Raw genomic sequence first — 27,329 nt, forward strand, 5'->3', positions numbered from 1 at the left:
ACATTTAAATCCTGGACATTTATTGTTGAGACTTGGTGGTAGATGAAGAAAACTTCAGGACGGTAGAAGTGGATAATGGGCTAACACTAATTAATAACAGCAGGAAGACTCACAAGTTGTTCCATGTCTAGAACTGCAAGAGCAAAGAAGCCCACAATATATTTAGTAAGAAATGACATCTCAGAAGGTTTGTTGAAGGGTTCATTGGCTGTAAGATTACTATATAGGATTCTAATTCCAACTTTCTGCCAGTCCTGCATGTCAGCCTGTTTTCCTTTTCAATTCTATGGATCAATAAAATTTCAAAGCCCCTATAAGTTTCTAATCTAGACGTATCATTATTTACACATAAAATCTTAGTCCTAGAGAAATAGATATTGCAAGAAACTTAAAACTCCATGTCTTTGTTCTTATTAGGATGAATGGCTAGGTTATTCTTTTGACAAAGCAGCATTCTGTTTTCCTCAATAGCTTTACCTTGATAGGTGTTTTGGTAAAAAACATGCTTTCTCACTGCATCAACTTTGTGGAAATTCAACTTCTCATGGTATTTAACTCTTCCTTAGAGTTTATTGATTAATAGAACTTAGTCTATTAATAGATCACTTAATAGTGATCACTATTGATCACAACAGTCTTAATAGATCACTGTCCTTAGTAGAAAAAAAATGCATCAGAGCAGTAGGAATAGTTTCTCAAAAATTTTGCTTTCACCCAGAACAGTGTTGTTAAAGTTGCATGAATAGCGGAAATGTAATGGTAGTCAAATAAATATAGAAGAAATGATTCTACAGTGAGAGGATGAGAGATCTAATGCACAGCACAGTGATTATACCCAATAATACCATGTTACATATTTAAAATTGGTTAGAGACTAGGTTTTAAATGTTCTTACCACAAAAAAGATAATTCTATGATTGCTAGAGGTATTAGCTATATTGTACACCTTACACATACACGTTATCTATTAATTATATCTCAAAAAACTGCTTCTGCAACAGAGTCTACTCATCAAAACGCAAACCCTTTGTCTGAAATATAGCAAGGGTTTTAAAAGAAATTTTTTTATACCAATAAATTAGCCACTAAAAAACGGACTGGTCTCACGTTGATTATCTTCACTTCCTCCTAAATTTTTTTTTATTAAGGCATCAGGATACACAAAAGAGAATATCATGATAAGCAAAACCAGGCAAAGTTCCAGCTCTTAAGTGGCTCTTGGACTATATACAGGTGAGAGGGATAATGAAACAATCTCAAATGTTCTAAAAATGCAGCTCTGAAAAAAGCTATGAAGGAAAGAATGCAAAGGGGGATATTATGTGTGTGGCTGGGGTTGGGGGCATGAGGGTTAATCTAGTGGAGAGGTCAGGACAGGCTTCCCTGAAGATGAGATGCTTTAGCTGAGCTGTTAATTTGTTTGAAGCGTGAAAAGAAACATAAACCTGGGAGCGGAAAGTAGAATATGCAAAGACCTTGGGTCAGGAGGAGGCATGCAAGCACCTGAAGGATGGTGAGGACTGTGTTGGTGGAGAGAGTGAGGGCAACCTAGTGGGAAATGGCACTAGAGGGCAGAGAGGAAGCAGAGCTCATGGTACCTCAGATTTCCTGTAGGTAGTTTTTTATTCTAAGAGCACGGCAAGCCATCTAGGTTCAAGCTTTTCCATATTTTCCTAACTATGGAGAAATAGTCACCCCTGTTCTTAATGGTAAACCTTGAAGAAATTTTTCAATACTTTGCAATGATACATTTCTACCTCAAACAAATCTTGTTTTCTATAATTTCAAGGATTATATAGAAAAAATCTATATATTTTAATCTTTTCTTTATCATTACTAGTAGAGCACCCTAATTTTAAATTATATTTATGTAAAGTGGACAAGAACTATTTCCTACTTGAAATTAATTCATAAGACTAATACATAAATATTTGTGGTGTCAGGATTTCCTCAGAGATTTTTTTTCATGAAAGTACTCGTTATTTTAAATATCTTGTAAAAGAATCTTATCATTAGTTATTTTCTCTTTGTGATTAGGTCACAAAAATGTGAATTAAATCCACATGCATGTTATCCCTAGATGAAGGATGGGAATTCCTCAAACCAGATTTATATGATAGATTGACAGTAGAAAGGCTTTTGTCCCAAAACACTGTCAATAACCAATTTTAGAGCCAACATCCTTGAGTACCAATTATAATCACTGAAATCATTAAGATTTATGTAAAATATCTGTCTTCCTACCACAGGGCACATTAGCCAAAATTGCATCAAAAATGTATGCTGAGTGCACAGTACTGCTAAATTTAGGACAGAAATAATGATGCAAACAATATGAGCAAACAGAAACAATGCCCCCAAGTAAAACAGTGCTGAATAAAGCCTGGAAGGCAAAGGAAGAAAGGACCCTGGTTTCATCACGGGCACAGGGTCCCTTCTGGTTGGGATTCACAGGGCAGTGCGTCCTGCGTCCTCTTAAATCCTGCCCTCCCATTTCACCCTCCAGTCATGTTGTCTAACTACCCATAAGCAGACTTGGGTAGATTTTGTGGTATAGGGAAGGAGAAACACTGTATAACAACTCTTTCTTCTTCCCTTATTTTCTTGGGGATGAGGCGATCTGCACTACAGACTTGCTCTGGCTTCTCAGAGTTGCTTCCAGGGCAGTTAAGAAAGGGCGAGAATTAGAGTAACCAGCAACATTCAATGAAAAGGTGCTTGAGCTCTGGGCACACAAGGTCTGAGCACAGACGTGTCCTCATCCATGTAAGGATTCAGGACTCATGATTCCTGGTGAGGGAGGAAAGATCATGGAGATTATTCTCAAACTCTTACCCTAATATATATATGACTGAATTCATTGGGAAGTCCAAAAAAGTCACACATGTGGATTGCAATAGTGGCTATAACAAGCTGGAGAGAATGGGCAGCACATCCCTACATGGGACTGCTCTGGAACACCCTGGGCCACCATGGGGTCAGGATGGGCTGGCTTTTCACAGGCAGTGAAACGAAGTCAAATCCTGGGGTCCTCTTAACTTAATCTGACCAATCACCACATTACCTCTGAAGATGCACCAGAGCCAAACCCAGAATGGGAAGTGAACACACAAATGCATACATGTGCATACACACAAAAACATACATGTACACTGGTGTGCTGACCCATATAGAGTATGAGGCAAAAGGAAAAATGTGTGCTCCTTTAGACACATACTAAAATATCCTCCCATATTTTGAACCAAGTAGAAAAAGTTAATAAAAACTCTAAACAAAAAATAACTGCATACAATACCTGCTTTGCTCAATCTGTTCCTGCACAATTGTCAACCCTCATGAACCTACCCAACAGGGGATGGAGTGCCTGGCCACATGGACGAGGAACAGCTGGCTGTTCCACATGTAAAACAATACAGGGTCATAAGCCAAATTAACTTATGACTATTTTTTTAAGATTTTATTTATTTATTTGAGGCAGAGAGAGAGAGAGCAGGGAGGAGGATCAGAGGAAGAGAGAGAGAAGTAGATTCCCTGCTGAGCAGGGAGCCCAGTGTAGGGCTTGATACCAGGACACTGAGATCATGACCTGAGCCAAAGCCAGATGCTTAACTGACCGAGCCACCCAGGCACTCCTACAACTTGCTTTAATTTAAAATTTTTCATATTGTTTGTAATGAAATTTTTTACATTATTTTTATTTCTAAAATATTGCATTAAAATATTATTTACTTCATTATCTTTGGTGCCCAAGATGAAGCCTTCACTCATAGCACCCTAATCCTGGCCCTGTGACATGCACCCCATACACATACATTATCATGAACACATCCACATGCATAAACACACACATACCCTACATACACAAAGGCTGGACTGGACAAGATCTAATTTTTAGGGAGTAGGAGATATAAGACACAAAATACCTGTTTCATAGCCTTCAGAATCCATTTGGCTCTCTGTGTTCCTTTACAGTCCCCAGCAGACAAGAATCAAACCCTTCAGCTGCATTAAGAACCAGCAGCCAGCCTCAGGAACACTGAGTTTTATTTAGACCCTTATGGGTTTGATGGGTTCCAGTAACTTAACAGTCCACCAAAAAATAGTATATGAAGAAGCTATCACTTAAAACCCTTTGTTGACAATACCTGTACACTCTGAATTTAGACTCACACCAAGCCTTATCACCAAGAATCTTATCAAGTAACAGTGAAATTTTCGCTTAAAAAGAGCCAAAATAACATGGTTTAGAAAATATAGCATTTATTTTAATGGACAAATGAAGTCTCTTTTAATTTGATCACTCAGTAGTTTGTATTTGTTTGTTCAGTAAACATTGTCAAAGGAATGGACTGCTGACAAGAAGAAAACCACTGAAGGGTGTCAATTCATTATATATTTAAGTGTACTGTTTAATAGATTGTGATTCTACCCTTTGCTAGGCAACATACACACCCACTGAATGTGGGATGCATTTAGGACCAAGTAGACAAATTCCTGCCTCTAAGGAAATTAAATTCTGTTCCACATAATAACAAAATAAATCAATTATATAGTTATGTGCTATGTGTATTGGTTGCATAGTGTTCTCCCAAAATTTATGGCCAACAGGAACCTGTGAATGTGACCTTATTTGGAATAGGGTCTTGGCAGATGTAATCAAGTTATGCTGAGGTCATACCGGCTTAGTGTGGACCCTAAGTCCAATAAGATTGATGTACATATAAGAAGAGGGAAATTTGTACATGGAGAGACACACAGAGGGAAGACAAATGATGCTGCTGGGTCAAAGGAAGTGGGGACTGTGTTAACATCATGTAGCTCACTGATGGTTTCAGTATCTATTAGTAAAATCCTAATTAAAGAGACTTTGAAAGAAAATGGAAGAATTTGGTACAAGTACAGACAACAGTATCATAAAGTTTTGCTGAAAACAGGAACTTATTAATGTTATCTTGCAACAAAGTACTGTAATATCTCAAGTTGGTCAAGTTCTTCAGTGACCATATTAGTAATTAGTCTATTTCTTATAAATACCAAGTACCTAATAATGTTATATATAAATAATAGATACTATTTAATTATATAAATATAAGCTACATCATTTATACAAACATAATAAAATTATGTAACTTTTTAAATCAAACTTATTTTGAGATCATTATAGACTCATATGCTGTCATAAGAAAGAATAGAGAGCTCCTGTATGTTATATACACAGTTTCTCCCTATGGCAATAATGTCTGGGAAAACTGTAGTACAATATCACAACCAGAATCTCACCACTGATACAAATTGCCAACCTTATTCCGATTTCCCTAGTTTTACCAATAATCATTCATGTTTGTGCGTGTGTTTTTTTAAAGATTATTTATTTATTTATTTATGATAGACATAGAGTGGGGGAGAGAGAGAGGCAGAGACACAGGCAGAGGGAGAAGCAGGCTCCATGCCAGGAGCCCGACGTGGGACTCGATCCCGGGACTCCAGGATCACGCCCTGGGCCAAAGGCAGGCGCCAAACCACTGAGCCACCCAGGGATCCCCTGTGCGTGTGTTCGTACACAATTTTATTGCCATCACAATCAAGATACAAAAGAATTCCATTACCACAAGGACCCACCCTCATTGTTATAACCATACCCACCTTCTTCCCACCATCCCATCTCCCATCTGTAACCCCTTAACTGCTAACTAATCTATTTTCCATTTTTATAATTTTGTCATTTCAAGAAGGTTATATAAGTGGAATCATACAGTATGTAACATTTTGGTATTGACATTTGTCATTCAAAATAATCTCTGAGATTCACCCAGGTTGATGTGTGTATCAACAGCACGTCCCTTTTGATTGCTGAGTAGTATTCCATTGTATGGGTGCACCACAGTGGTTTAATCATGTACCTACTGAAGGACTGACTTCTGGGTTGTTTCTGGTTGGGGACTATTACAAATAAAGCTGCCATTAATATTTATGTGCAGGTTTTTTTGTGTGAACACAAATCTTCACTGCTGGATAAATGCCCAGGGGTATAATTGCTGGGTTATATGGAAATTGAATGCATAGTCCCATAGGAAACCACCAAATTATTCTCCAGAGTGGCTATACCACTTTAAATTCCCTCCAGCAGTGTATGAATTACACAGATTTTCTGCATTCACCAGCACGTGGTATTGTCATAAGCTTTTATTGTAGTTGTCCTGATAGGTATGTAAAGTGATATCATCACATTGTTGTTTTAATTTGCATTTCTCTAATGGCTAATGAATTTGAGTATTTATTCATATGCTCATACACCATCTGTATATCATCTTCCATAAAATGGCTATTTGTGTTCTTTGCCTGGTTCTAACTGTTTGGGTTTTTTCACTATTGAGTTTTAAGACCTCTTTATGTATAGCAGTCCCTGTAGCCTATCTTTTCATCCTCTTAACGGGGTCTTTGTGAAGTAAAAATTTTACATTTTGATAAGGCCCAATTTATCAATTTTTCCTTTTATGGATCATGAATTTGATGTCCAGAGTTCTTTGCTTAGTCCTAGGCCTAGAGATTTTTCCCCATTTTTTTCTTAGAAGTTTAATAGTTTTATGTTTTAAGTCTGGAGTATGTATGTGTACATGCATGTACATGTATGTATACACACATACATAAGTATATATACATCATTAAAATTACTCCAAAATTTATTATAAAACTACCCATTATTTTTCGTATATGTCCTTCCAATGTTGTATTTGTGTTATAAAACTTGCATTCCTGTGTGTTTTTTAGAAGTTTACACACCCACATACACAAACATATGTATATGTCAACTTTAAAAACACAAAATTAAGATTATATCACCTAACTTTTTAAAAAATATTTTATTTATTTATTTGACAGAGAGAAAGAGAGAGCACAAGCAAAGGGAGCGGCAGGTAGAGGGAGAGGGAGAAGCATGCTCCCTGAGGAGCAGGGAGCTGGATGTGGGACTCGATCCCAGGACCCTGGAATCATGACCTGAGCCAAAGGCAGACACTTAAATGATTGAGGCACATAAGCTCTCATCTGATATTTTTAAAAAATATTTTATCTATCTATCATCTATCTATCTATCTATCTATCTATCTATCTATCTATCTATCTATCTATCTATCATCTATCTGTAGTACAAGAAGGGGGAGAAGGAGAGGGAGAGGAAGAGAGAGAGAGAATCTTAAGTAGACTCTACGCTGAGTGTGAACCCCCACACAAGGCTCAATTTCATGACCTGGCAACTGAGACTTGAACCAAAACCAAGAGTTGGCCACTTAACGAACTGAGCCACCCAGGTGCCCCTCGCCTGACTTTTTCAATAACAATCATGAACACTCTTGTATCAACATTTTCAAAGCTACACAGTGCCTCACCATACAGCTGTTGGAACAGCTGTTCCAATCTGTTTAATATATCTTCCATGATCTGTCATTGAGGTTGTTTCCAAAGTGCTGTTCCACCAAACTGAGCTTCCACATTTTCTGAGCTCTGCTGATTTCTGCTGGGGTCCTCTGGTGGTATGCCTACTCTGGAGATGGGAGCTTGTATGATGAGCCAGGTGTGCTAAAGAATAGATGCTGGTCTCTATCCTTTCTCATGACTGATGTCCTTGGACAATGGGTTCCCTGAGCATCTGAAATTTAAAGAATTCAGGACTCCTTTGGTAAAGAACCATGGGGAAAAATTAACAAGGCTGGGGGCAAGGACACCATGCAGATTTGGGAGCTAACTACCTGGAAGGACATGTTTTTCTTTTCTCCCCACACAGTGTCCCTTCTGGAGAGGTGGGTGCAGTGTGTGGGTGAACCAGTGGACCAAGGCAGAAGAGACAGAAACACGTGTACTCCTTATCTCTTTCAGACTCCTTGAGTGTGACAAAAGCCAAGGAGGTGTTTCTTTCTCCTGTGCCTTCCTTGCTTGACAGAAAATAACTCTTCTGAATTGCCAGGTTTTCCTCCCCTAGCCCAGCCCCCTCTGTGCTCCTCACGCTGCCAGGATCTGACAAGATAGCAGCGATTTCCAGCTTTGTAGACTAACCTGGGCTGAGCCCTGGTCCTTCCATTTCCTATTTTTTAATTGGAAAAAATGAAATAATAACTCACCTCATGGAATCATCCTGAGAGCTAAATAAGAAAATAGGTGAAAAGAACCCAATGCCTAGTGTTTAGCAGGCCTTCTAGAATTAGTAATGTTTTGAGGGATCCTGTATGGGATTCCTACCAGGATCAAAGTGTTCAACCTCCTGGGAGCAGAGACACTTGGGGGAGACCAGGAGGGCCAGGCCCCCCGGAGTGAAGCATTTTGACTGTGCCTCTGGGACAGTATTTGGTTTAGTCACTACAACTGTGATGTTAAAACCCACCATGAGGAGGCGCTCACACCACGAGTCAGGGTTCAATTTTAAAAAGTCAGACATTTAATCCGGCTTTCAAGTTTCCTTAGAACTTCTTCCTCTGTTTTTATTTTGTCACTCAGAACCTTTAAAAAAAATAAAAAAAATAAAAAAACAGATTTTACTTATTTATTTATGAGAGACACAGAGAGACAGGCAGAGACTCCCCTGTGGGGAGCCCGATGTGGGACTCAATCCCAGGATCCTAGGATCACTACCTGAGCCAAAGCCAGATGCTCAACCACTGAGCCACCCAGGCACCCCTCTCAGAACCTTTTTAACAAACTTTTTGAATTAACATTAATTGGCATTATGCCCAACACTGATCTTTTCTACTTCATTTGGTGAGCTATGATTTATCTATGGTAACCTAGGTGTGAAAATTCACCCTGGGAGTGTGTGTCGGAGACACAGATTCCTGGCTTTAGCTTTGGCGATTCTGACTAGTGGCCACACACAGGGTATTTCATGTATTCCTTCTGATTTGGGGAAGTCAACCTCTCTAGGACAGAGAGAGACGTCTGAAGCCTGGAGTGGTGGTCATGGTCAGGAGACACAGGGCTGAGACTACAATCAGCCTCAGAATTCAATGTCATGGGTACTCTCTACTCCTTCAGGGCAAGTACTGAGTTTGGTTACCATGGTTCAATGTTGAAACAAGAATATTACCATCTCTAAATTACATAAAATCTGAGTACTTCTTTGTAGGGTCCATTTTTCACTTAAAGATACTAAAAAGTCTAAAATACCAAGTATGGGTGAGTATGTGGAGAAACCAGAACTTGTATACCCTGATGGAGGTAAATTGCCAGAGCTACTTAGAGAACATTTTGCTAAATTAAGGAACAGTGGAGATGTGGAGATGCACATATGACCAAACAATTCCACTTCTAGACCCACAGAAACAGTCACATGCACGCACAAGGAGACATGTGCAGGTATGCCCATTCAGCACAGTTTGTAATAGCCCTGCACCAAGAATAAACGTAAATGCTCACAAGAATGAGATGAAACATAGACAATGGAGTTTGTCGAATGTCACTGCAGTAATAAAAATGAGTGAATTAGAGCTGTATGATGAACATGAATGAATCTCACAAATGATGAACAAGTAACAGAATACAGAACACTCTGATATCTTTATCTGGCATTTAAGGATATGATACTATGTTATGTGCTAATACATGTTATTGCCATGATGTCCATAGGAAGTATATACAGCAGTGTCAGACTTCAGGGTGCCTTTGTGTGACTAGGAGAATACAAGGAGCTTTTACCCTGTCTGCACTGCTTTATTTATTTCAAAGGAGATCTGAAATAAATCTGGCAAAAGTTAAGATTTACTCATTGTGAGTGCTGAGTAGATGGCTGTTTGCTTTGCTATTCTCCAGTTTCCTATGTTTGGAAAACTTTTGAATAATTTTTAAAAGTGACCAATACAGCTATTCTGCAATACAACTATTTTGCACTAAGTAATAATCCTTCGGATTCCAAAGTGCTATCAGATTTATGAGACTCTCCACTTGAATCCTCAGAGTAACCCTAAAGTAACCATGGGAAATGTCTCCCTTTGAAACTCAGAGCAGCTAGTGACTCACTTCAAATCACAGAGCCAGCAAGAGGTAAAGCCAGGATTCAGACCTGGGTTCCAAACCCACCATCTTCTCCCCTTTCATCCAAAACCCTTCTAGAACTCTTCATTTGTAACGAGCACTTCAGTGCCTTGTATTGTGTAACTTGAGAGCCTTCTGTCAATGGCAGGTAGGATTTTCATTTGATATATTCAAGTGATATATTCAGGATCATATTTGGACCTGTAACTGCCACACATGGGCACTTGATTCATTCGTGATTTATTATTTTTGACCACTGTCAACCTTTCAGTTTTTAGAACTAAAAACCAAGTTTATAATCATTTCTAATCCAATCCTTAAAAATGCTTCAACATAATTTGTTTGTTACATGATTATTTATGATCCTAAAAATGATAGCAGCCTAGATTAATTAACAGCAGGGCAAGGATTAGGTTAATTGTGGCTAAGTCCATCATTAATATTTTAGTCATGGGAACTGAAGGAATGGGTAAGAACAGTATGTAGCCAGTGTGCCTGCACACTATTATGGCTAGTGTCCATTCTGATTAGTTCCTGCCCATGCCTCCTGAGTTGGTATCTGTACTCTACCAGTTGTTAAATATCTTTAATATCACCATACTTATGATGAAACATTAAGTGGGAAAAAACAGAAGTTAAATTTTATTACACTATGAGTACAGTCAGAAGAGATATGTATACATATAAAAATGTATGTACACATACATAATTGAGTTAGATGTTGGGAAAACTGGACAGACACATGAGAAGAATGAAACTGGGCCACTTTCTTATACCACACACAAAAATAAACTCAAAATGGATGAAAGGCCTAAACATGAGCCCTGAAACCATAAAACTCCTAAAAGAAAGTACAGGCAGTGATCTCTTACAACATATTTATAGGTATGTCTCCTCAGGCAAAGGAAAAAAAAGTAAACAAACTATTGGGACTACACTAAAATATAAAGCTTTTGTGCAGCAAAGGTAAAGGTAAATCTACTGAATATGAGAAGATGCTGGCAAGTGACATATCTGATAAGTTAATATCCAAGTAAATAAAAAACTTATACAACTCAACACCCAAAAAAGCACCTACAAAAAAAACAAAAAAAGAAATTATCTGATTAAAAAATAGAAAACCTGAATAAATTCCCCAAAGAAGACATATAAAACGTTCACAGAAACATGAAAAAACAGTCAACATCACTGATCATCAAGGAAATGCAAATCATAAGCACACTGAGGTATCACCTTATATCACCTTATACCTGTCAGAATGGCTAGTATCAAAAAGACAGGAAAAAACAAGTGTTGGCAAGGACATGGAGAAAGGGGAATTCTTGTGCATTACTGGTGGCTGCAAACTGGTGCAGCCACTGTTGAAAACAGTATGGAGGTTCCTCAAAAAAGTTGAATACAGAAATACCATATGATCCAGTAATTACACTATTTACCTCAAAAAAACCCCAAACACAAATTCAAAAAAGACATATGCACCCCTATGCTTACTGCAGCATTATTTACAATGGCCAAGATACAGAAGCAACCAAAGTGTCCATCAACAGAGGAATAGATAAAGAGGATGTGATATTTACATTTATGTTTATAAACATAAATAAAGAAATATGTATATGTGTATGTATATATATATATATAAGGAATATTATTCAGCCATAATAAGAATGAGATCTTGCCATTTGCAATTACATGGATGGAGCTAGAGGACATTATGTTAAGTGAAACAGGAAAAGACAAATACCATATGATTTCGCTTATATGTAATACTAAAAAAATAAAACAAATAAACAGACTCCTAAATACAGAGAACAAACTGGGTAGTTGCCAGACTGTAGGGGATTGGTGCAATAGGTGAAGGGGATTAAGAGGTCCAAAATTATAAAATACGTAAGTCACAGAGATGAAAAGTGCAGCATAGGGAATACAGTTCACAATGTTGTCATAATGCTGATTGCTGACAGACGGTGACTACATTTGTTGTGATGAGCACTGAGTGTAGAATTCTTCAATCACTATGTTGCATACCTGAAACATATAACACTGTATGTCAACTATACTTCAATAACAAAAAAGAGTAATGTTCTGAAAGAAAAATATGTACACATGCATAATTGAGTTGAGGTGTTAGGATTCCTGGGGGTTTTCCCTCGACTATGCAAAATTTCCACAATATTATACTGATTTTGTAATTTGAAGATTAAATATTGGAATCTTTTTTTTTTTTGGCTGATGTCTATCCTGAGTCTGCTGCTTTATGATCCCGTCCATCACTTTTCACTCTATTCTGCTCTGTCCCATGAGGGCACAGTTTGTGTGCCAAGGCGGTGATGCGTGATGCATCACTGGAAGCGGGCAGACAATAAATAGGTCTACTTTGTTTCCAGCGATAAGATCAAATGCACTGGACTTACTTTATGTGTTTCTATTTTGCTAAGGGCACTACAAATTATATAGCGATATGGAAAGACCAAATGCTATCAGCCCCTTTTAATGAAATTCTGATCCTCTTAAACCACCCAGTTCACTCGAGTCTTATTTTCCTTGTTGGGGTGTGAGAGAAACCCACACATCTCAAGGCTGAAAAAACGTATGTTACGCTATCGGAGAAAATAGTTTCATCAAATATAGGTAAACCTTTCAAATTTTCTAAACCCTTATGATGGTATTATGTTTTATCTTTATCAACCTTCCTAACCATGAGAATTCATCCTTCCAATTCAAAGAAAGGAAATTGGAACTTTAAAATATAGGTCTGGGTTTCTTGTTACAGATCTGTATGTGTTCAGGATGCCTCTCTCATGGCATTTGATTCCATCAGCAGAAGCTGGCAACAGTTAAACTTATATTCTTTTCCACTTACTGTTTTGATAGGGGCTATTTTAATGTGACTTAATCTTCATACCAATAATTTTTCTTCTTTTTGAAATAATCAGTTTTGTAAAAATTATAGACTCAATATATAAGGGGAAGCTATATGGTTATGAATTGTTAATAGGTAATACATAAAATCCAATCCAGCTGAGCCATATTAAATAACTTCAAGTGGTATAAATCTGTCAGACAATTAACTATATAAGCAAAAGCTCTAGCATATGGGCATGATGAGAGGTAATTTGAATTCATTTCATGCATTGCTCTTCCTGCAGAAGTATCTAGGAACATCCCGACACTTGGCCTTTTATCTGGCATCCTAATATTAGCCGTGCAGAAATCCCATTCTACATTATCCCTGCAAAAGTATATTATTTATGAAATTGATTCCTGGCACATTGTGTTGGGAGAAGGTCAATGGTTAATTGATTTAGCCAGTGGTAGGATTTGCTATGTTTAATAATGCATGAGATGATGGCCTTTTAATTCATTTATATTTCTAGTCAGACTATAGACTTCTGCAATATCATAAGAAAGATATGTAAAATGATTGTATAGATTAGTTCGTGTTGCTTTTAAATATTTGAAAAGCATCTGCAAATTGAAGAGTAACCAAATGAATACAGATGTTAAATAATGATATAGTTCACGATGAAAATCTATAGCTTAAAACTCGTTTTCCCACAAATCTTAAATGTTTTCAACTAAGAATTTATTATCTACTAAATTGGTCTACAAAACATAGTATTTTAGTGTGTATAATTTTTGTAGTTAGAACCAGTGAGTAATGTGACAGCAAACCCACTGTTGAAACAACACAGTCATAATTTGCCAAATACCTGTTAAGACCTTTTGAATGAGGAAGATTAGGATCTTTTAGATGCCTGAGGCTGGTTTTCCTTCCAGCCACCTGGCTATACTTTTGACTCCTAAGAAACTTCTTGACTGAGCAACAGAAAATACAGGTCAGAATCAGTAATACGGCTCTGTCTCTTTTCCATCCAAACGAATAAAACTCAGAGACTCTAAAATGCTACAAGGATACAATATCACCTAATCTTTTTTCAACCCAAGTGAAACAGTGTTAAATAAAACTTAAGAGGAGGAGAACTGAGGAGTAGAGGCAGGGGGATACCGCGCTCATTCAGTAAGAGCCAAGCCAGAGAATGGGCAGAATGGGATCAAGTCCATGGCACGTGCATAGCCAGAAGCTGAGCGGGGTTGTCCTGGGCTGGAGGTGATGCTGTGAAGGGGGGATCCACCAGGTGACAGGCATCCTTCTCCCCAGGAGATGGAAGCACACAGGGGGAAAGTATCATGGCCTGAGTCTCCTGATACCCTTTTAAACCATTTTCAGTTGTAACACCGTATGAGGAGAGGCTCCCAGGATGGTGGAAAGATGTTGGCAGAGTGGCAGCCAGAATGTGTGTGTGGAGGGGCAGGGAGGGAGTTGGAGTGGGATTAGCTCATTTGTTCCCAAGGGAAATAAAATATTGTGTGTTTGAGGGTGATTAGTTAAAATTTATCAGTTAAATTCTACCATGCAGAACTGGAAAACCTAAGTTTTTTAATCAGTTACTGAGGTATCTTTAGGCTGTTCATAGGTTAAGAGTAATGGCATGACAACTGACCTGTCTTGTCTAACCGGACAATTTAGCTTCGGTTTTACTTTTTTTAAGATTTTTATTTATTTATTCATGAGAGACACAGAGAGAGAGGCCGACACACAGGCAGAAGGAGAAGCAGGCTCCATGCAGGAAACCTGATGTGGGACTCGATCCCGGGACTCCAAGATCATGCCCTGGCTGAAGGCAGGTGCTAAACCGCTGAGCCACCCAGGGATCCCTAGCTTCGGTTTTGGAATGCACCACTACAGTTCACTGAAGTATCCAGATCAGCCAATTTACAAACAACTTTGGATTGCTTAAGTGGAAAGCATTATGGAATTCATCTGGTATAACTCAAATGTTGTATATGTAAACTTGAAAGTCAGAGGATTAGGGGATTCTTCCAATGTCACACAAAAGATCAGACTCCTAAGCCCATCAAGCACTTTCCTTTCTCACTTTAAGCCTCCCATATAAGAAAAATGAAAGCATCTAGATCATACTTTTAGGAAACCCCTCTCTATCCTAACGCCTCTTAAATATTTATTATGGTGATTATTTAGTCCTATTCTTAAAAAAATTCATTGAAAACAGTTAAGTGGGTCAAAGTGAATATTAGTATTGTGCATATAAAATCCTTCTTTCACATGCTTTATGTGCTAGAATACAGGAAGAATTTGGTTGCAGATTGTGGCTCCGGTAGACATTTGTAATTGCAGAAATCATACATGATTAGCTAGATGGTGGTTCCCATTTTATCAGCTAAAGGAGTTTTCCAAGGAGAGGATTGGTGTGTGGCTATTATAAGGTGCCAACCATGAATTTAATCTAAAGGATGTCACAGGGTTGTCAGATGAACACTACTTCTTCCTGAATGTACTTCACTGATGGTTAATGAGTGTGGCTTAGAATCAACTGAGTAGCAGATTCAGCTTTGACTTCATGACATATAGGCTTTATCTGAATTTCTTTTACAATGGATATAATTATAGCCACCTTGTTAAAGTTAACCAGTATATCTATAACCACTGTTTGTTACTTGTTTGTCCTCGGTTTGATATCTCATTGATGAGTCCACCCTCATTAGAAACTGCCACACAGGGATCCCTGGGTGGCGCAGCGGTTTGGCGCCTGCCTTTGGCCCAGGGCGCGATCCTGGAGACCCGGGATCGAATCCCACATCGGGCTCCTGGTGCATGGAGCCTGCTTCTCCCTCTGCCTGTGTCTCTGCCTCTCTCTCTTTCTCTCTGTGTGACTATCATAAATAAATAAAAATTAAAAAAAAAAGAAACTGCCACACAATAATACTTCAAAATAATATTTTGTTCATTCATTCAATAAACATGTATTGCATACTTAATATATCTTATATTGCACTAGGCATGCTGCACAAATTATCTCTCATCCTCAAAACAATCCTGCAACACAGGTTCTATTGTGCTTCCCATGTTACAGATGGAAGGCCAATGAACTCAGATCTGTGTACAACAGTGTATCCCATCCACTTCAGCAAGAAATATGAAGATTATAAACCAAACGTCATTAGTCTTCACACTGGCACTTAGTCATACTTGCATATGTAGTAAGTAGCATTGCTTGTTGGATAATTTATTTATCTCAGCTGCCAAGCAAACATTTTACTCCTAGCCTGTTTACCAAACATTAATAAGGAGGTCTGATTTGGAGTTCAGAATGCCAAATACCGTGCAAGTCTAACATAATGATAGCAGCTGCTAATTTGGTTGCATGATGACCTAGAATACGAATTGTCTGGTAATTTTTTTTAAAACATCTGTGTAAAGAGCTGACATCTTTGGATCAAGAAATGGGAGTGTCAATCTGTTTTAAATTATAATAACTGCTTCTCAAAGATTTAATTCTCAAATGTATTCTTAAAATTTATATTGTTTTAAATGGAATAAGCAAACCATGTATTGATATCAGTATTAAAAATCAAATGCCTGATACCCCAGTTTCTATAATAGTGATATGTCAAGAATATTTGCATCTCATGTGTGGCTGCACACTGCAGCCAGGGCAAAGGAGACACTCTCAGAAGTTACGATGCTCTCTTTATTACAAAGGCATTGGTATTATCTGACACTTTAATGTAAATTTTTTTGAAGATTTCTTTCATTCATTCATTCATTCATTCATTCATTCATTCATTCAACAGAGAGATGGTGACAGCCAGAGACCACATGTGGGCAGAGCAGCAGAGGGAGAGGGAGAAGCAGACTCCCCACAGAGCAGCGAGCCTGATGCGGGACTCAATCCCAGGACCCTACAGATCATGACCTGAGCCAAAGGCAGACGCTTAATTGACTGAGCCACCCAGGCACCCATAAATTTTGATGAAGCACATTATGTAATGAACTGAGAGAACTGAAGACCAACAGTAACAATGATGTTTTACAACAAATGCAGAGGCAATATTACATATGACAGTAGGAGACATAGTGGGTAAGAGAATTACCCCCTCAGGGCAGGGGGACCAGGTTGCCATTAGAGACAGACTTTTTACCCTGGTGTCTGAACCAATCATGTAAATGTATATCATTTGTGCTACTGTGAATCGGTTATTTTTCCTTCTAAAACTATTTAGGCTGGCCATATTTGCTATTATAGCGGAAGCATACAAAGAGAGAGATTTCTATTGAATGCTTTGGCAAATATTACAGAGGTGAGTTGCCTAAAAATTTTAAAGGACTCTTAGAAGGCCATGAAATGGCAGGGGTGGGGGACAGTGTGGCGTAACACTCCAGAAGTATTCTTCACTCAGTTTACTTCATACCTGTTTTTAGGAGCTTGGTCAGTTGAGAAGAAAACTAAACTGAAAATTAACTTATATCAAATAAAAGCAATAAGAATAATTACTATTGTAATTAGTATTGTCACTCTTATTGCTTTTATTTGTGAACTCTGGTACAAGTTAACAGCATGACAATAAAGCGCAATGCAAGGAAGACAGTTCTAGGACCAACAATAAAGCCAGCCAAATACCTTGGATATGAAGGTATAACTAAAAGTGCCACGAGAGGTGGGGTGTAACATATCTGATAACCTCCTGAATTTATTTGTTTCTAATGTACTCATGGCAAGGAAGCCTCTAGTATATTATGGTGACAGACAGAACCTACAGTGTGACTATACCCCATAATTCTACCTCCTATTATTTATGCCTGTGTACTCTCTTTAACTTGAGTGCAGGTGGGACCTGTGTCTCGCTTATAACAAATAAAATACGGCAAGGTGAGGGAACGTTGCCTTTAGGTGACATGCTACATAAGTATCCATCTCGGACTAGAGCAAGAGATTCTCCTCCCTAATGTGAGGAAGTAAGTGGTCATGTTGAGCAAGTCCATGGGGCAAAGAATGGCAGGTAACTTTTAGGAACTGCAGGCGACCTCTAAGATTGCAGATGGCCTCTAGGAGCCGAAGGTGGCCTCTAGACACCAGCAAACAAAAAGCCAAGACCCTCAGTTATACAGCCTCAGGAAAGTAAATCCTGCCAACAGCCTAGGTCAGCACGGAAATGAATTCTGCAGTTGAGTGTCAGGTGAGGAAATAGCCAGCCAGCACCTTGACTACAGCCCTCCGCCATCCTGAGCGGGGAATCTTGCTGAGCTGTCCTGACACACTCCTGGCCCATGGAAATTGAGAAATAAGGTGTGTTGTTTGAAGCTGCTAAGTCTGTATAATGTGTTACACAGTAATAGAAAACGAATACAATTACTCATTTGGTGGTTTTATAGCCACATCTGTTTACCCTTCACTCTCTCTCACAGGCCTGAGCTAGTTTAAAAATAGGGCCTGTGTCTTGATTTACTTTTATTCTTTATTCCCCCATGCAGACAGTAAGAGCATGCTGAATGAATAATCCAGTGAACAGACGAAAGATCGAATGAATGAACAAAGAGATATGGCGCTTTGGCATTCCAGGGCATGCAGTAGCCACCATGACACAGTGCTTTTCCCTCTAATATCTCCGGGTTAATCAACATGCCAAGGAAACTGAACCTATTTCCTTTTCTAAGCAAGTCATTTGTCTTCATTAAAATGGAGCTACTGTCCTATTTTCTGGTCATACTGTTTGATTAGATCCTTCTGGAATATTTTGTAGAACTCTCTGTGGTTTTTACCAGCCTACATAATTTTGTGTCATCGGCTACTTCAATGAGCTAGCTACTTTTCTCCAACTAATTATTTCAAATGTAGGCACCAATTCCTGAGGCACCCCATTAACTTCTTTCTATGCGGGGAATGTGCACAAATTTTCTTTCTCTGAACCAATTTAAATCCACACGAGAGCTTGATTTCTCATTCTGTCATTAGCAGTAATAATCATACTCAGATTTTGGATGATGAAAATAACTTATACCAATTATTTTGTTTGTTTGTGTTATACCCAAAGATAGACTTGCTATATTATCCCTATTTTTTTGGATAAGAAAAGAGAGGCAGGAAATGTTTTTGCAGTTAACCTGTAAGTCATGTATTGTTCAGCAAACAATTTAAGCCTTGACAATATATGGAGCACCATACTTAGAAAAAAATGAAAGAAAGAAAAGAGGGCTGACAGGTCTGTCTTATCTGCCTTCTTAAATTATAAGCTCTCCATAGTTTTACCTGTTTTTTCAATTTTATTTTTTTCTATTAATATTTTTACACACAAAAGCTAGACATAAGCTTTCATCACCTTAGACCTAGAAAAATACAAAGGCTTTCTATTTGTCTTGGGGCTTCTGGTTTATCTGACCTTTGTTTATCTAATTCAGGCCTTAGAGAATATCTTGCTAAGCTCAATTGTAATGCTTCTGAGAACCCTACAGTGACGCTTTTATGCCTATTATTCAAGACACAAACGTTTTGGTTTTGTTAAAGACCCTTTGGACACTTCATTCACCATTCCTTCCCAATCTAATATTCTCTGTTAATTTTTTCCTTATTTCATCACCAAGAATTCTCTAGATCAACCAAGATAACTAGCTTACTGCCCCATTGAAGCAAAACACTTGTCTATTTGCATTTTGTGCCATCTCTTCAAGCTAACGTGGCCAATGGCTCTAGCTTAACGATCTTTTTCTCTCCTCTAAAAAAAAGTCAGTACAATATTCACCTGTGATTCACCTTATCCTACTCTGATTTGGCCTTAACCCTTTTTCTCTCATACAGTGTGGCGTAACACTCCAGAAGTATTCTGAACTTTTAAAACTTGCTCAAATTTTTATCAGTGGTCCCTGGGCCGGCAGCCTTAGCATCACTTAGGAACTTATTACTGGAAGCACAGAATCTTGGGCTCCACCTCAAATATACAGAATAAGAAACACTAGGGGGAGGTCCCAGAAAATTGTTTTTACAAGCCCTCCACATGATTTTGATGTACTTTAAGGTTTGAGAACCACTTATTGATACGTGTGTGTAAATATATGACAAAAAAATACATATGCACACATGCACACAATTTCTTAAATGGTATGTCAACTTAAAAAAAAAAACAAACCCAGATACTCATGTTGGACTGTTTCAGATGGCAGGAAATATATAACAAAATTTAACTATTATGATTGTTTTTTGAATATCCACAGATTCTAGAACAGTTTCTTGCACAAATTCAATACTCACTACCTATTTGGCTAAATACCACCTGACTCTTTATCTTGGTTCATGAACATTTAAGCATCTTTAACCAAAACGGTACAAAGGAAAGAAAATAAATGAAACACATTACCTTTATTAAGTATGTGTCTGCAGCTCTGATTAAGGCTGGGAAGACCAAAATTGGTTCTGCACACAAAGCTCTTGTAAAGCTCTTGTCATGGGGTTTCTACATACTTGTATAATTATATCTTCTTTCCAAGGCTCTAGTCATACTGAGCTGTTTGGTACCTCCCCCAACAACATCTCTAGCTATGACTTCTACCTGGAATGTTCCTCTCTGTTGTTCCCTGTCTGCCTGGATAATTCCTCTGTACCCATCAAGGCCCATGTCAGGAAGCTTCTCTGCTCCTCATTCATTCTGGATGTGTGTAGGAGTCACATGTGTCACTCCTACAAGTGAGTCATCCTCCCTTATGCTTCTGGGGTACCCTCTATTTATTCCTATTCAGTCACTAACCATATTCTATTATGAAAACATTTCTACCTATTGATTTGTTCTACCACATTGTACGGTAAGCATATTGAAGCCAGGGTTCTCTTAGTTGTATTCTAGTATTTGTCATGTAATTGGTGCTCAACAGTTGATGACTGAGAAAAAAAAATAACTAGTTAAGATCTGGCATTAGGTGTAATTAAATTTGCTCTGCCTTAAAATGTTCTCAAGGACCAAACATTAATATATTTTATTCTAGCAATAAATTTAGTTCAGAATTAGAACAGAATTCATTTCTTCAGGTCCCTGAAGGGGTCAGGGAGCTCTGTGGCTGTTTCTGGTCCCCTCCTGATACCTAGTGCATACTGACACCAACTTGCTCCAGCAGGTATACCAGTAATCCAGAAGCATAATGTCAGACTTGGAATAAGTAGGACCATAGACTTTGCTGTACTTTCATGTATGACCTGCAGCCAACCGTGGGAATGTTTGTATATGGCTGGTTCCCACGAGGGAAGTGTCCTTGACTATCCACCACATGGGCTCTACTTAAAATTGTGCAAATGATGGGTTATCACACTCAGCAGGGCATTTGCTATTGGTTAGTGATTTCTAATCATCTAATAGGGCACACTGGCAGGCAGAGGTGAACGAAAAAACAAAATCCACCTTTGGGTGATCACCTCCCATGCCAGTAAACCCTCATTCCATCACTTAGGACAGAGAACAATTTGTTCAGAGCACCACCAAGCACTAGCAAGTGGTTTCCTACAAAAGGAAGCCATTCCAAAATTAGCTGCAGCATTTAGAACTAATTCCTGTTCTCCTTCACTATCTCTGGCACGCTGTCTGACAGGACATGGGACTGCAGAGAGGTCAACCTCACAGCAGTCATGTTTTCCTTGGCTCACAACAGATTGTGAGCAGTGCCAGAAAATACAGTGGTGCTCAGAACAGCCCAGAGTCTTTAGGAGCTGGTGTCCCTGTGAGAAGGTTACCTTCACATTCTGTGGGCACTGGTCTCTCCTTAGCTTATTCCTACAAGTCTGAAGATTCCAAATGTAACATTTTCCCTCATTTCTTCTTAAGTGAGGATATCTTCCTCATTTAGGAAACTGCTCATTTTGATGAAATCAGGAAAGATAGGATGCAGATATTCATAAATAAATTCAATCTCTATTTTGACAGAGAAAAGTTAAAATGAGTTTCTAAAATGGCATTTGGTTAGCAGCTCCAGTGCTGTCTCTCATCCGTGAAAACTCAGAGAAAGAAGAAAACTCTCTACACTGGCAAACCATGACTGCAGACAACCTAACATTTCAACAGGGTGTTTGGGAGAAGAGTTGCTAATTACAGAGCAGGTGATGCTTGATAGAGAAAATCCAGCCTAGGAAATGCTGATGATGGTGAGAGGGCCCAAAGTAAGGGGAGGAGAGTTATTCTTCTGCCTCCATCCCCATCACTGTCTCAGACACCCAGGACCTGCAGTAGTCACAGAATAAGGCGCATAAGAATGAGGAAGTCGTGATACATAAAACACTAGAGCTAAGTGTTGAAACCAATGGAAACAGATACGAATCTAAATAATTGTCTTATGTATTTTCAACATGGGGCAGAGTTTTTCTTAAAATGTAATTATTACCTAGACCTGAAACCCTAGAGACCAAGAAACTAAGAGGAGAAAAGAGAGGGGTATACCAAACTCTGTGTCTCAAGTAGGACTAATTCAGTGAGAACGCCACAGTCAGAGGGGAGGAAAATGGGGGATGGGGGAAATAGGTGATGAGGATTAAGGAATACACTTGTCAGTGATGAACATCCACTGATGTATGGCAGTGTTGAATCACTATATTGTATACCTGAAACTAATATTACACCGTATGTTAACTATCTGGCATTAAAATAAAAAAAAAAAACACTGCCACTTTATCTGGTAGTAAAATTTAAACTAAAATAAACACAATTGGGAGTAATGTGAAATATTAATAAAATTACCAACATTTTCTTGTTTTTATGAAATAAAATCATGTGTTAATAAAAAAGAACACCATAGTCAATAAATATATATTAATTGATATAAGAATATAGTCATGAGATCCCTAGGTGGCTCAGGGGTTGAGCGTCTGCCTTTGACTCAGGTTGTGATCCCGGGGTTTTGGGATTGAGTCCCGCATCAGGCTCCCTGCATGGAGCCTGCTTCTCCCTCTGCCTATGTCTCTGCCTCTCTCTGTGTCTCTCATGAATAAATAAATAAAATCTTTAAAAAAAGAGAATATAGTTGTAATGATGATAATAAACATCTCAAATCAGGAGAGGAGGAAACGGATCATTTTACATACTGTTTTAGAACCCCTGGCCTCATTTGTTATAAAATAAAATTGGAATCTTGCCTATTTGTGCCCTATAATTCTGGAGAACTTAAAAATTTGTAAATATAAACCATGCAAAATGCTAGAAGAAAACAATAAGTGAATGATGTAGAAAAGAGCTTTCTGAGCATTACTCTACCATGAAATCCAAGAAAGAAAAAATATTAATGTGTGGTCATAGGTTTTGTGCTTGGGTTTTCTCACTTGCAAGATGGAGTATAATAAAAAGAATCTCTCTCATTAGGGTTGTCTGTGTGTGAGGACACATGTGGATGCAGCTTACATGAGACAATATATGGGAAGTACCAGCATAAGACCAGGCACATAAGAATTGCTCAATAGATATTAGCAAAAAAGTGACAGGAAGAAGTTGGATATGGTCTAAATATCTACAACAGCTAGAATTTGGCTCCATCTATTTGGTAAACATTATGCATCTGTGAAAAGTTGTGCGGAAGACATATATTTATTAATATGGACAAATAATTACTCTATATCACAGGGGGTTGGGTAGAAGGAGAAAATCAGTTTCCAAAATAGCTGGGTGATCTTTAGCCTATTTTAAAAAATTAAATGATTATGACACATTATCATCTTAATACCACCTTAATCTTTACCTTTTATGTAACTTTGATAATTTTCATTCTTATTCCAAAATACTATTCCCACACTTTTGGCTCATTTCTAGCAAAACTGCTTATGCATTTAGTTTTTAAGGGATTTGTGCATTTCATTTTTAAGGGATTTGTATTGACTTTGGTTGAATTTTTGGGATTTTTTTAAAAAGATTTATTCACTGAGAGAGAGAGACAGTGTACAAGGGGAGGGGCAGAGGGAGATAGAAACTCATGTAGACTCTGTGCTGAGTGAGGACCCCTGTGTGGGGCTTGATCTCACCACCCTGAGACCATAACCTGAGCTGAAACCAAGAGTTGGAGGCTTAACCAACTGCACCACTGAGGCACTCCTTGGCTGAGTTTTTTAAATACCTTTATTGAGATACAATTTATATGCCATAAACTTTACCTACTTATATAGTAAAAGTCAATGGTTTTTAGTATATTTACAGAGTTGGGTGGGCTATCACCATAATCTAATTTTAGAATACTTCATGGTCTCTAAAAGAAACCCTGTGTTCATTCCTCACTGCCCAGCCACCCACAATTAATTTTTTTAGTCTTTCTAGTCTTGTTTTATGTTTGTTTGGATTACAAAGTATACATTTATAGATTTGAATTTTAAAAGTATGGCAGTCCGGGTGGCTCAGAGGTTTAGTGCCACCTTCAGCCTAGGGCGTGATCCTGGAGACCAGGAATCGAGTCCCAAGTCAGGCTCCCTGCATGGAGCTTGCTTCTCCCTCTGCCGGTGTCTCTGCCTTTCGTTCTCTCTGTGTCTCTCATGAATAAATAAATAATTTTTTTAAAAAGGCCAAATACTGTATGATTCCATCTTAATAAAAAAATAAAAATTAAAAATAAAAGTATGCATGCACAGGTACATATAAGCACAGGCACATATAAGTTACATGTTCTAGAGTCACTTTATTTTTATTTATTTATTTATTTATTTTGAGTCACTTTAATGTTCAGGTTGAAACCTGCATATATGACTTACCAGTGGTGTAGTCTTGGGAGGCCATATAACTGCTCCATGCCTCAATTTCTCATCAGTAAAGTGGAGAAAATGATGCCCTACCTCACAGGCTTATGGTGAGGGTCTTTAAAATGAGAAAATCTGCAGTAAGTGCTCAGTGCAGCATTTAGAACACAGCAAGCACTCAATATATTAGCTGTAATCATTCTGTTCTTCATCAATATCTCTGGATGATTGAATTATGGAGGATTTTAAGTTAGATGCACACTGGTATTTTCTGAATTCTCTCCAGTGAACATGTATTACTTTTGTGGTAAAATAAGAAAAATAAACTTTGTTTAAAAATCATCTAGAGGGATAGTCAAGTGAGTGGGGAGTGAGTGGGGAATCAAGTGTCTCTAGCTAAGGTGTAGAGTCAGGCATCTTTCAGAGTACTTGCCCTCGGGAGCTCCCAGTGAGCTGGGCTCCAGCCCCTGATGCTGTGTGTGCTACAGATACTTGAGGCTGGCTTGTGTCCCTCTGAAAGATACCGCTCTGCCTTGCTGTTGCCATAGCCATGGAAGAGTTAGTCCAACCGCATCAGGTTGTCTTGATCTGAGCATTGGTGCTCCTACCCTGCTGTTTGAGCTCTGCCAGCAGCACTGCCTGTTGACTCAGGTGTAACATCAACCCAGGGTAGGAGGCATACACCATACTGGTCAAAACTGGGCTTCAAAAACCCATATGACTTGGATTTAAAACCATACTCTGTATTTCCCAAACTGTATAAGCTTCAGCTTCCCTTATCTATAGAATAGGGATAATGACAGCTACCTCCATGACCAGAAAGTGCTCACCTCAATGCCTGGCATGTAATAAGAAGCCAATGTTACTATTCATTATGCTGTTATTGTTACTATTATTTGTTCTATAAAATTATAACCTGGGGCCTCAAGAACTCCTAAGTATCACCATGTTTTTCTGTTCATGGCACTCCCATGACACATACAAGGAATATCATGAAAGTAGATGGGATAACTAACACACTGAGTTCTTAGTGAGCTCCATTTACCATCTACTTGAGGGCCTAATGTGGGCCATCCATTGTTCCAGGCACTTAGATACATCAGCAAATGAAAGAGACAAGGACAATCAGTGCAGATAAGAATAACTAAATTACAGGTATAAATTAAATACAAATTATGAATAAGTATGCTAGATGGTGAAAAATGTAGAGCTGAGCAATAACAGGAGGTCTGGGTGTGCTAGGGGGGGTGAAGGCTGTCATTAATGTGGGTTAATGGGAGTAGGCCTCATTGGGAAGGGGCAACTTGACAAGGGCTGGTAAGAGGAATTGAAGGTCTGGGTGATAAGCTCAGGAGACTTCAAGCAGAAGTGAGCCTGATGTGTGACTGGAGCAAACATCAAGGAGACTAGAGTGGCCAGAGCAGAGTGCACAAGGGAGACACTCAGGGAGGAGGGGGAGGGCCCCATAATATGGCGGCCATTTCAATAAGGTCTCAGGCTGCTGGAGGGAAGGTGGGTGGGAGAATGGGGTAATGAGGTGATGGGCATTAAGGAGGACATGTGATGTAATGAGCACTTGGTGTTATATGCAACTGATGAATCACTAAATTTTACCTCTGAAACTAATACAGCATATGTTACTTAAATTGAATTTAAATAAAAAAAAATTTAAAAGGGGGCGCCTGTGTGGCTTAGTGGTTGAGCATCTACCTTTGGCTCAGGTCATGATCCCCGGGTCCTGGAATTGAGTCCCTCACTGGGCTCCACATATGGAGCCTGCTTCTCCCTCTGCCTGTGTCTCTGCCTCTCTCTCTGTCTCTCATGAATAAATAAAATCTTTAAAAATTTTTTTTAAAAAAACACAAAACTATGCAGCTGGGGTGTAGGTGGCTGGCTCAATCAGTAAAAGCATGCAACTCTTGATCTCAGGGTCATACTTTACAAAATTATAAAACTTTTAAAAACCAAAAAGATAAAAAAAAAATAAGGACTCCAGCTTGACTGAAAAAACTCTAGGTATCTTAGAGTGCAGTAGAATTTGATTTGATTCAAATGTATTAAAAATGATCACTCTGGCCACTATATTCCTTGTCTAAGATCTGCCTTCTTACTGAAAAATAAAATTGCAGCTTCTTCTCCAGAAGTAGTTTATGATCTGTCTGCTAACCTTAGCTATTCTTGGATGAGAGACCATGGAGAAATTAACTACATACAGACATGTTGCATTTCATTGCGCTTTAAAAAAAATTGTACTTTACAGATAAATGTTTGCAAATGGAATGTGTGTGACAACTCTCTGTCGAGCAAGCCCACTGGTGCCATTTTTCCAAAAGCATTTGCTCACTTTGTGTCTCAATGTCACATTTTGGCAATTATGGCAATATTTCAGACTTTTCCACTATTATTTCTAATGGCCTTCTGTGATTAGTGATCTTTGATGTCACTTCTGTGACTGTGTTGGTATACCACAAAAGCCCTGATATAAGATGGTGAAATCAAGCAATAAATGTTGTGTGTGTTTTGACTGCACTATAGACTGGCTATTCTCCCATTTCTCTCCCTCTCCTCAGGCCTCTTGTTTCCTGAGACATGATATTGAAATTAGGCCAAAAAAATAACCCTACAATGACCTCTAAGTGCTCAAGTGAAAAAAAAGCTGCACGTTTCTCACTTTAAATGAAAAGCTCAAAATAATTAAGCTTAGTGAGGAAAGCATGTTGAAAGCCCAGACAGGCCAAAAGCTAAGCCTTTTGCACCAAACAGGTAGCCAAG

General features: G+C 38.5%; 1 protein-coding gene and 1 long non-coding RNA gene across 10 annotated transcripts in view; both read right to left on the bottom strand.

Moving 5' to 3' along the window:
• MTUS2 (microtubule associated scaffold protein 2) overlaps nt 1–27,329 on the bottom strand; it is a 593,760-nt gene that overhangs the window by 276,856 nt on the left and 289,575 nt on the right. The window lies entirely within an intron of this gene.
• On the bottom strand, nt 6,507–20,451 carry LOC144295774 (uncharacterized). The gene is made up of 3 exons (XR_013362877.1): nt 20,227–20,451; nt 8,375–8,490; nt 6,507–7,645 (listed from the first exon to the last, which is right to left on the bottom strand). It is a non-coding gene; the product is annotated as an uncharacterized LOC144295774 (long non-coding RNA).

This window comes from Canis aureus, chromosome 24, assembly GCF_053574225.1.
Source record: "Canis aureus isolate CA01 chromosome 24, VMU_Caureus_v.1.0, whole genome shotgun sequence".
NCBI classification, from domain to species: domain Eukaryota; kingdom Metazoa; phylum Chordata; class Mammalia; order Carnivora; family Canidae; genus Canis; species Canis aureus.